Raw genomic sequence first — 12,207 nt, forward strand, 5'->3', positions numbered from 1 at the left:
AGACCTATTTTCTTATTGTGAAAACTGTGTGTGATGGTTGATTTTGCGAGTCAATGTGAGTGAATTTAGGAATATTCTGATAGCTAATAAATCATTATTAATTCTAAATCATTACATTATCCTCAATGCTTCAGTGGCACTGAGCCCCATGCCTCTTCTGCTGAAAGGGAAACCCAGGTGTTTTGCTTTTGGTTAGAATGATTGGGTTGCCCTTGGTGTGTCTGTGAAACTGTCTCTAGAGGAAGTTGTCTTGTGAGTCAGTAGACTGAGTAGGAAAGATCCACCCTCAATGGGTGGACACCATTCAATCAACTAGGATTCCAGTAGAACAAAAAGTCAGTGGAAGGGGAAATTATTGCTCTGTCTTCTGGATCTGAGACATCTATCTTCTCCTGTTCTTGCATGTCAGAACTTCACGTTCCCCAGCGTTTGGACTCTAGGTTTGCGCCAGCAGTCCCAGAGCTCTTGGGCCTTCAGCCTGAAACTGAATGTTACACCCTTAACTTCCCTGGTTCTAGGGCCTTGGATTGAGCCATGCTCCTGGTTTCCCTAGATCTCCAGTTTGCATTAAACCTATGAAGCGACTTCTTTGTCTTCACAATCGAGTGAGCCAATTCTTCTAATAAATCTCTTCTCATATATATGTATATATATCTCTCTCCGTATCTCCTATCAGTTTTCTCTCTCCAGAAAGTCTTGATAAAAACACAAGGTTTCCCAATAACATAAATAAATAAATAAATAAATATTTATGAATATATATGTATTCCCTATCCCACTAAATGTAGTTTCAGAATTACAATAAGTAGTACTGTTAATAAATTTACTAAAAGTAAAATTAATTGCTTTATATTTATTTTTGTCCTTAGACTGTATTTATAAACTATATAGTTCAAGTTACTATGTTTAAAGTTTACTTAAATAATTCTTTTCTCTGTATAATTAGGTTGACAGATTGATATACAGTTAGCTTTATTTTTATATATTTTTGTATTCATTTTTTACTAAGCAGGTCCTTTACCATTGCCCTTGAATGCATATCTACTATAATCTTAGGCCACTTCGCTTTCCATACAAGGTGGATAACCACATATTCTCCCAAAATATCTGCCCAGTGAGAGATTTTCCTGTGCCTGTTTTAAAAACCCATTCATAGGTGAGGTTATAGAATACCTGCCAACTATTTCAGCTTGTATCCACAGCCATGCTAACCTAGCCATAAACTCAGCATATGCATTTTCATCCTCTTTCATCTGGCTACAGGGTATGCTGCATTAAGCTATAGCCATGAGATAAGGGAAAGATATTTGTGCAAAGTTATGGGTACCAATAGTGTCCTGGACACCTTCCCATGCATCCGTCTTATGCCTTCTGGTTTTGGTCATCCTCTGTTTCCCATGTAACTCTTCCATCTTATAATTTGTTGTTGGACACTTCCAGTATTATCACTTGATGAATATGACAGGACTCATCTCAGAATGGCAAGTTTCAGCTGCAAATTCTTGGTCTCACAATGAACCATAACATCTCTGCCATGGCCCAGTTAGCATGCTGGGAGCTATTTGTCAAAAGACAAATAATTCTATGCTGCAGAAGAAATGACCTTGCTCCAGAGACCAAAAGCTCTCTGTTATAATTCTGTCACTGACATTTGCTGCAAACTATAAATGGTATATGTTTTTCCATTAGTGATACCTCTAACAACATAGAGTCTTTTGCTTATGCCTTCTGCATGGCTTTCTGTCTCTGGGTTCTACTTAAAGATGACAGGTTTCAGTTCATCTAGTAGCTAGAATAGTAGCCCTAGTAAAATGATGACATCAAAACTCAAAAACCACTGAATGTTTTGCTTGTTCTCTTTGGAAGGAGGTGCAAGTTGAAATAATTTGTGTTTTGTTTTTGCTAAGCATGTCATATAAAAGCCCCTCGCCACTAAAACCATAAAAATGTAGTAATTGTGGCAGGCCCTAAAACACACACGGTTATGTCTCACATCCTGAAGCACCCGAGCTCTATAGATGCCTTCAGCATGCAAGCCAACCTTAATCACTCAGGCTAAAAAATATGTCACTAATGAAAAACATCAATGTGATATTCTATAAGATGTCAAGAGTTTCCATATGTTTTTGGATAATATTATTATAGAAAGCAAGAGAGTTACCAAAACCCTGTGACAAAGTGTAAACTTATTTGATTGTCCATTTCATGTGAATGTGAACAGTTTTGGTTTTTCCTTGCTAATTAGGTTAGAAAAGAACAAATTAACCATTGCCATTTACCATGTACCTAAGACCACATTTACCTGCTTTTGCAAATATGTCACATCTGGCATGGCAGCTGAAATGTAAGCTGCTGCTTGGTTGAGTTGATGATAGTCTATAGTTATTCTCCATGAATCATCCAGTTTCTACAAAGGGCAAACTGATGAACTGAACATAGATATGACAGGGACCACACACCTACATTATTTTAGATTCCTAATGTTGGCACTAATCTCTACCACATTCCATTCCTCCCGGCATATGCTGTTATTTTGATTTATTAGCCCAGTGAAGGGCAACTTCAGATGCCTCCAAATGGCCTTCTCTACTATGATCTTATCACATGCCACAGGCAGAATAACAGACTCCCAGCAATTTTCATGTCCTAATTCCTTGAACCTATGAATAGATTAAGTTACATGACAAAAGAAAATTAAGGTTGCAAATGGAACGAATAATGCCAATTAGTTGATCTTCACATAGAAATGTTATACAGAATTATATGGATGTATTAACTAAGGGTCCTTAAAAATGGAAGAAAGAAGGAGAAGAAAGATAACCAGAGAGTCAGCAGTGTGAGAAGAACTTGGCTTTATGTTGCTGAGAATAAATATGAGGAAACTGGGCCATAAACCAAGCAGTGTTGGGAGGTCTCTAGGAACTGAAAAAAAAAAAAAAAGAATCTATCCCTGGAGCCTTCAGAAGGAATGCAGCCTTGCTGACACTTTGATTTTAGCCTAGTGAGTCCTATTTTAGATGTCTGACTCCAAAAGCTTAAGATAATAAATTTGCTTGTTTTTAAGTCACTAGGTTTGTGGTAAGTTGTCACATAAGTAATTGGAAAGCAGTAATAGATTTAGGGACCTGGAAATTGGGTACTGATATAATAAATACCTAAAAATGGGGAAATTATTTTAGAATTTGGGAATGGGAAAAGGTTACACAAATTTTGGCTGCCATTCACCCTTGTTGGTTGTTATAAACTCACCAATTATTGCAAAAATGCACACCTTCTCCTTAACCTCTAATAATTAAGAAACTCCGCCTGGCCTCTGTTGTCTTTTTGGTCCCATTATCCCTATTGCCTTCAGAAAGCCAAGCTCTGTAGCATCAGTCTTGTCATTACAAGGATACAATTGAGTTACTTAAAAATGGTTCAATTCTTTTAAGATGTACTTTTAAGGTTTCATTATGCAGGACAAGCACAGCCTTTAATGTAGAGACAATTTTGCCCCTTTACCGAGACAATATTCTGCTGAGTAAGCCACCATCATCCTGGGAATTACAAGATCTTGTTGGCTCAGAGAAGCATGATGTATTTTCAGTCGAAACTGTTTCCAGCCCTGTGTAAATATTGGGACTTGTTCACTCATTTTCTTTTGGTTGATTCAATACCTCTGGAAGTTTCCTCACACATATGTGATATGCTGATCATTATTCAGCTAAAGGTAGGGGAGGGAAACTTTGTAGGTTTATGGAGCTTTCTCCCTCATTCTGCATCTCTCTCCTTTCTGCTTCTATGCCCTGTGAACATTTGCCATCTTGGCCTCCCTTGTCTTCCAGCTCTGTCTCCTCAATTTAGAGTGATTCCCAGACTCCAGCTGTACTGCCCATGCTTTTGCTACATTCTGGAAAATCTTTCCAGGCAAGTTGTTTATTTTTCCTCTCAAGGATAACAGCCCTTCCTGATGTTTAATGTGTAAAAATGATGGTTTCATATACTTTGCCATTTTTTTTTAAAAAATTGAGAGGGTAAATTTTATCCCTGCTTGTCATGTTGTCCAGAAACTGAAATCAGCACCTTCATTCTTAAAATACTCTTCCTGATTTCCTGTGTAGGCTAGATATGATTATGGAAGTTAACATCATGAGTAAGCTCCCTGATCTGAATGGGGATGAGGACTATGGTGTAGTACCATGGCAGCACTTTACTGGCAAAGGCAAAATGGGTGACTTTACCATAAGTGGAAACAGGGACACATCAAGAATCATAATGTTTTATCCACAGGGATTTTTGTCTGTCGCTATTTGATCGCACTTTCTGCAGAAATTAAATAGGTTCAAATCCTACAACAATATTGTTTGATCAATAAAAGAAAATTGTAAAGATCAGTTGGTCAAAATTCCAATGAGCTTCTGCAGCAGAGATTCATGCAGTGTCTATACTTAAGTATACCAGACTCATTTTATTAAAGCAAACCTGGGTTACTTGACTAATGACTCTATCACTGCTGCAAGTTAACTGACTAAATCTTCTTCCGATTCTTTTTAAAGAAATATGCACTCATATACTAGAATAAATGTGAGATGGTAAAATGAAGTAACCAGACTATTCAGGTATTACTAAACACTGATTCTGAATTGACGTTAATTTCTGGGGAACACAAAATGCCATCCCAGTTCACAATTCAAATGGTCAGCCTTTGTGTGTGAGGAGGTTTGTAGCCTAATCTCTACTCAGTGGACACGGTTGTTCCACTCACTAATGGAATCGTTATTTCCCAGGTTCTTAAATATATTATTAAATAGATATTCTTCGCAAATGGCAAAATTTCTACATGGATCCTTAACTCCTATATTAAAGTCACTGTAGAAAGAGATCATTGGAATCACATAGAACTCCCACTCCATGCCAGGATAGTAAACCGCAGCAACAATCCAACATAGAGAGCATTCTAGAGAGTGGTGCCCCACATCTAGGACTTAAAAAATGGTGTAGATATTGACACTTACCACATCCACATTTAGTTTGCCTGTGTGCCTATGCAGAAACTGGGAGAATTGTGCAGTAGGACATTGGATTTTTGTAAATTCCATCAAATGGCAACTTTGAATGCAGCTTCTGTTTTTAATGTAACACCTTTGTAGGAAGAAACCAACACACACCATGGCACCTAGTATGCTGTGGATATGACTCTTATATTTTCTTAATGATAATCTCAAAAGCCATGGGAACAATTTTTCTTTTCACTTAATAAGTCCAATAATACATTTTCACAGCTTGGCATTTTATGTAATATCAAATCAGCTCACTACATGGATGACACAATGCTAAGTGGTTGTGATGACCAGAAAGTAGTAAGTAATGTATTAAGGCATGTGAGTGAGAGATTTGTTGACACAGTCACAAAGTGCCAGGGGCCCACCATCACAGCGAAGTGTCTAAGGGCCAAATGGTTTACAGCATGTAAAGATAACCTCTGCACAGTAAACTAAAAGCTAGTGTACTTCATACTACTACAATAGAAAATGAGGCCAGGGCTGGGCACGGTGGCTCATGCCTGTTATCCCAGCACTTTGGGAGGCCGAGGCAGGCAGATCACCTCAGGTCGGGAATTCGAGACCAGCCTGACCAACCTGGAGAAACCCCGACTCTAGTAAAAATACAAAATTAGCCGGGCGTGGTGGCCCATGCCTGTAATACCAGCTACTCAGGAGGCTGAGGCAGGAGAATCGCTTGAACCCAGGAGGTGGAGGTTGCAGTGAGCTGAGATTGTGCCATTGCACACTCCAGCCTGGGCAAAAAGAGTGAAACTCCACTTGAAAAAAAAAAAAAAAGGAAAGAAAGGAAGAAAGAAAATGAGGTACAACACTTAATAGAATTCTTAAAATTATTATTATATGTTATTTTATTTAATTTATTTTGGCAGCAACATATAAAACAGTTCACTGTGCTACTTCTGTCCACTGAGTCATTCAATAAGCTGCAAGTACTGAGCAGCACCACAGAAAATGGAAATTCTACAACAAATCTAGACTGTAGTATAAAACTTATTTCTATTTGAAACTTATGATTCAGCAAATCTAATAAACTGTCTGGGATGAATGGAATTTGGTATATGCTCACTTTCAAATACACACAAAAATAATTTTACACCTCTAGGATTTTATAGCAATTCCTTGTCCTCTTACGCAAATAACTATTGTTTTGTAGAATAGCTTCTGTCTTGCTACTGGGTTTTGGTAGAGAATTTATGGTTAATCATGGAACACTGGTGATTAGACAACCTTAGATTCCTTTAACTGTTCAGCAAATCTGTGAAAAGGCATAGCAATGAATTATCATCAAATAAAAAATATATGTAAGAGACTGGAGTGCATGTAGGTATAGAAGTAGTTCAGACTCCTTTGACATTGACCATTCCTTTATTGCTTACTCAGTTGGCCCCTAAAGTCTCATGGAGAATTTATTACAAATAGCTGATTAGGAAAAAAAAATTCTTATTTACAGTTGGTTCTACCTCAGACACTGGCATTTACAACCCAATAAGCGGGAGTACTAAAGTATTGTAGTAAAGCCAGTTCTGCCCAGTGGACAGAACCTCGAGTGATACATTGGAAAGGGGAATGATCAGAAGTATGGATATACTTTGATTTATGGGTAGTTTCTAATGGATTGGCTGGACAATCAGGTGGAAAAAATGACATATTTTATGGATATCAGCCAGCATCTTTCTCCAGAGACACTGGTTTATGTTGTGTGTACTCAACCCCATGAACAAAGTGGCCATTTTGGCAGAAATAGTGGTTATATGTAGACTCAACTAAGTGGACTTCCCCTTACCAAAGCTCATCCTGCTACTGCTAAAGCTGAGTGCCTAATTTAACAATAGTAGAGTTCCAGACTGCACTTTCAATATGTCACTATTCTGGTGGAATCAACTAAATATTTAATGATATGTTCATTTCATTGAATGCTTTCAATTGTACAGAAGGCAAAGTTTCATTCCCCTTAGGATAGACAACTATTCTGGGGGGTAGATTTGCCTTCCTTGCCCATAATTCTGTCAAAATCCATATCTATACACTCACAAATGCCTTACCCACCATCATGGTATTCCACTCTGAATTTGTTCTAATCAAGGGACTCTTTTTATAGCAAAGGAAGTTCATCAATAGGCTCATGCCCCTGGAATTGTTTAGTCTTACCACATATTCCAGTATCCAGAAGCAACTGGTCAAATTGAAATGTGGTTCTTCTTAACTACTTTTCTGAAGACTTATGGATTATTATATAAATATAATATGAAGAGTTATGGATTACTATATGAATATATAAAATTGTTCTTTATCTTTTCCTCTTATTTTATACAAGTTTATTGAAATTTAATATTTAGTATTTACCGCTAAATATAATTTAGTACTTAGATATCAAAATATTCAGTGGGATGGTGAAAGTGTAATTGATATAGCCACTGTTGGATACAAGAACTCTTGAGACTGTGTGTCTTTATCTTGGGGACAGGATGATAACTTCTTCACTTTTACAAAAGATAGCTGTACTTTTAGGTGGAAACGTAGACTTGAGTTATTCCATAAAAGTTGAAAGGTGTGTAGAAAGATGTGACTACATGCTGAACAATCAAAAAAGGTAGACTATTCCAGTTATTATTTAGTGCCTTTGAACTCCATACCCATGTTGCTTTGTCTTATTTTTGTGATTATGGAACTGAGACTGTGCAAACTACATTTCTCCTCTGTTAGCTTGATGTTATGCTTTGCCAATTGAGGCTACCATGGGATACTGCATATGTCAAGGAATATTAAGGAACTTTTCTTGAAGTTTTTATTTGTTTCAGTGTGATAGTGAGAGGTCATTTGTATCTACTGGTTCTGGAAGCATTGACCACAATGATGACAATCCCTGTGATTCTGATACTAATGTCCTCCAGACAGTTTCTTTACAATTACAGTGGCAGTGAGCCTCCATTCAGCAGTGGGCACACTCCAACAAAGTTCATCATCACTATATGTCTGGGCATTGTATTCTCATGGGAATCATACCCATTCATAAGTGGCTTGAATCTCAACCTTTCTGAAGCTTCTTTGTATTTCTTCCTCATTTACTTATTCTTTAGCCCGAGGTATAGGAACTACATTCTGAAGTTGTTCCATCTGCTGATTGTAGAGCGATTTCTTATCCGTTTTAGTAGTTACACAACTGTTGCATAGCTAAAAATTATTTATATTAAATTTTTCCTATTCAATTTACTGATGTTTCTGTTTCCTAACTAAACCCTGACAGATAAAGATTTTAACTGGGTTACATCTATATCTTAAAATATCCAGTGGAACTATTTATCAGTATCTCTGGATCTCATTCTTGTAAGCACAGGGTAGTATTACAGGAACAGTAAGATAAAGAGCAAAGAAGAGAGTTGAAAATGTATTTCTTATCGTCACATACATGCAGAAAAGCACCTTCATCAACAAGACTCTAAAATCAAAGAATGCAGATCTTCAAAGGAGAGGATAAGTCATATATAAAAGAGAAAGAGGAATAATTGAGAGTCATACCTAGTGGGGGTAATTGGATCCAACTAGCTGAATATAAATCTTTACATAGATTTCCTGTCTCTTAATTAGAACTTATAAATAGATAAATATGTTTTTCAAAGGTATTTCTCTACATAAGTCATAAGTGCTTGTGGACATACTTTATAAAGTATGCATGTGTATTTTCTTAAAGAGCCTTCAAATGGAAACTAAATTTGTGAAAATTTGTTCTTTTGTTGTCTAAACTACAAATACTAGTTGATGACACTTTTTACTGGGCATCAGTGGCCTACATGGAAAAGGAAGAACACCTGCCATGGTAGCTGAGTAGGTATAGAACTTTAATGCCCCTCAGTTTTTAAGAGACAAACAGTTTCTCTTTTCTTACATATACCAACTGCCACTCCATAACATAAAAATGAATATTAAGGACTTAAACATTTAAAAGGCACTATAAGTCTCTCTACATACAGGTTCCATTTCACCCTGATTCTCAAGTATTTAAAATGCTGTCAGTGTTATTGGAAAATGAGCTGTGTTTTATAGCAATAATACTAACAGGTATTTCATGAGTATGTTTTATTTTCAATAATTGTACATAAAGTGATTCTTATCATGGTGAATAAAGCTTATCATTATGCTACATAATAAAAATGAGAAAATAAGTCTTCTGTTGAAATCAAGAAAATGAAACATTTCTAGTTAACTGAATATGAACTTGAGGACACACCTAAAAATCTGAAAAATGTTAGAACTATATATAAATATTAAAGGTGGAGCCAGATGGTCATTCAGTTATATAGGTATTAACTTTAGATTTTAAATTTTCAAGAGGAAACAATTGTTGAGTATAAAACATTTTATTTGATTCTCCAAGTTACACCAATATAATTTAATGGAAATGGTCAGATACATCATTACTCTCTATCTATTTAATTTGATGGGGTATTCGATAACTTACTGAGTCTTTCCTTAAAAACTGCTTTTAAATACAGCTTATAATTCACTACTTTCATGCATATGAACAAAGTAAGGAGCTATACGTACCACGCATCCATCAGAGGACAGCTCTTCAATTGTAGTAAAGAGTACTTGTCTTTCTTGCTGCTCTATTAAGCTTAGCTAAGTAAATGCTATTGAATAGAACTAGACTCCTTGGACTCTTCAGGCAGCCCTCTCTGCTACTATTGATTCTCTAAAAGTGCACTATTCTCTAAAAGTACACTACAGTTTCTTTTGGGAATGTTAAGACAATGAGCTGATTTATATATATATAAATATATATATATATTTGTTCTTTTGTTGTGTGTGTGTGTGTATATATATATATATATATATATAGAGAGAGAGAGAGAGAGAGAGAGAGAAAGAGAGTGCGTGTAAAGTGATTATCTGGTTGTTGAACAAACTATTAACAAACCTGGGAAGAATACCTCCTTAAATTCCTTCAACATAACAAATATTTACTGCCTGTTATTTGTTAAGTCCTATTCTATGCACTTCATGCTAGTTAAGAAGTTTTTCACTTAATCCTTTCTTTCAAAGACTTATTTTTAAAAATTCATAATAAGTACTAGAAACACTAGAAATATCAGAAAGAGAAATATCAGCTTAATTAAGAGAACTGCAGAGAACAGATGAGATTTTTTTCTCTAACACATTTCACATATACTATAAGCAAAATTTAAAAAGTGATGAGAGTTAATGTTAAAAACATAATACACCTGGATTAAATATGTACCATAATCAAGATGCCAGCTCTGGGATAATAGAAGGAAAATAAGTATATATTTCAAGACTTAAAGAACCTTCATAAATGAAGTTAAATTATGTGTAAATTTAATAGTAATGTCATGGAAATTTGAAAGTTGAATATTGTTTCCTTACACATGAAAAATAAAGGAGAGAAAATTTTCTTCTGAGGAAACAGTATGGCAGTTATAAAAATAACATGAAATTTTAAGAGAAAGGCTGTTGGGAAACTACTTTTAGGAGCAGTTCAGTATGACGATGTAAAATGTATTAAATCTAGACTGTACCACACATGAATATTATATTTAGATGTTTAGACATTTTATGGGAAGATAAGTATAATTTTGTATTTTTCATGGGATTAAGAGTTTTTTTTGGAAAGACACTCTGGGAAAGGTAAGAAACAGGAGAAAGGTTTATATTTATTATCCATAAATTTGTTTTATTAACTATAACAAAGTAGTGTTTTCCAAGGGGGAACCATAGTTAGATGACATTTTAAAAGTGCTATGAGAAAGATAAAAGTGAAAGGCTTTTTTTGGCCAAATACGAAGTCAAAAGTGTGAAAAAATAAAGCAAAAGAAATCGTGTAGTTGTGAAATAAGTCTGGAAAACAGTTAGTTACAAAGTTTCTCAGTGTAAGACATAAAAGAAGTATTTTAAAATCAAACATTAATTAATCTTCAGGAGTAGACTATACTATGAATGATTCCTAAAATTTTGAGAGTTATGTAACCCTTTTATCAAGAAATAGCCCAGACACATGATTCAGAAGCATTACATATAAATTATTAATTTATATTACCTAAAATTGCCCAGAAATACATAAAGCAAAGTGAAATGAGGGTAATCCGAGGAAATAAATGAATATAGACTGAATGTCAAGTGGTACATTTACTCCACCTTTCATTCTATTACTATTTAAGTGATGTTACGAGTGGCTATTTTAATTTTTAGATATGTCATAATTTCTTTTGTTTCTCAAACACTTTTAATGAATTTTTACACATGTAGTTACGTGATGCTTTTAGAACAAGTTAGAATATATAGAAAAGCAACATTTCTAACACTTTGAATATAATTAATTTAAAATATTATACATTGGTGTCATTGCACCTTCTCAACATGGCAGAGTACTCTGAAAATAATCTACTTAAATACATCCGAGAGCTTTTGAAGCAGCAGAACTAAGGGAGCCAAGATTCCAGTGAGGAAAGAACTTCAGAGATGTTAGCTGATGTCACTTTTTCCCTGAAGACATTTGCAAATTCACATAACAAGTTGTCTGTGAATTCAGAATTTTTCTGGGCTAAGAAACTGCTACTGTGAAATAGAGAAAAAAGTAGAGCTTTAGATAATTTCATGGGACAAGGGAACTGAGCCTGACATGCTGCCAGATTTTCCCTCAAGATATTTTCCAACTTTTGAAGCTACATAGTGCAAGGAGAAAATACAAACAAAACTCTGCAAATGCTCTCCAAAAAGATCAGACCTTTGGGAGGCCCATTGCACTAAGAAAAACAAAGGTTGTAAGTCAGGATATGTTAAAGTTAGGAGCCTTGTGAAAACTACCATTATACCCTATTATCTGGGACAAAAAAAGTTTGACAGAACTTTAACAAAAGTGCAATCCTGACTAACTAAAGTCTCCAGTTAGTCCCTAGTGTACCTGTCTAATAAAGAAATGGTAAACTTTCAAATGAAGAGGATTAAAATAATAAATATAAAATGCAGAGTATTCAAGTAAAAATAGGCATTCTTAGTACTATGGGACCAAAACACAAAAGTGAAAACCTACAACAGAAAAAGTCACCTTATAACGACTATGAGTTCCATGTTTAATAAAATAGAGACGAAAAAAGAAAGTAAATAAAATAAGAGATAACTACAATAAAATAAAAATATATTTATGAGTCAA

The sequence above is a fragment of the Pan paniscus genome, chromosome 6, assembly GCF_029289425.2.
Source record: "Pan paniscus chromosome 6, NHGRI_mPanPan1-v2.0_pri, whole genome shotgun sequence".
NCBI classification, from domain to species: domain Eukaryota; kingdom Metazoa; phylum Chordata; class Mammalia; order Primates; family Hominidae; genus Pan; species Pan paniscus.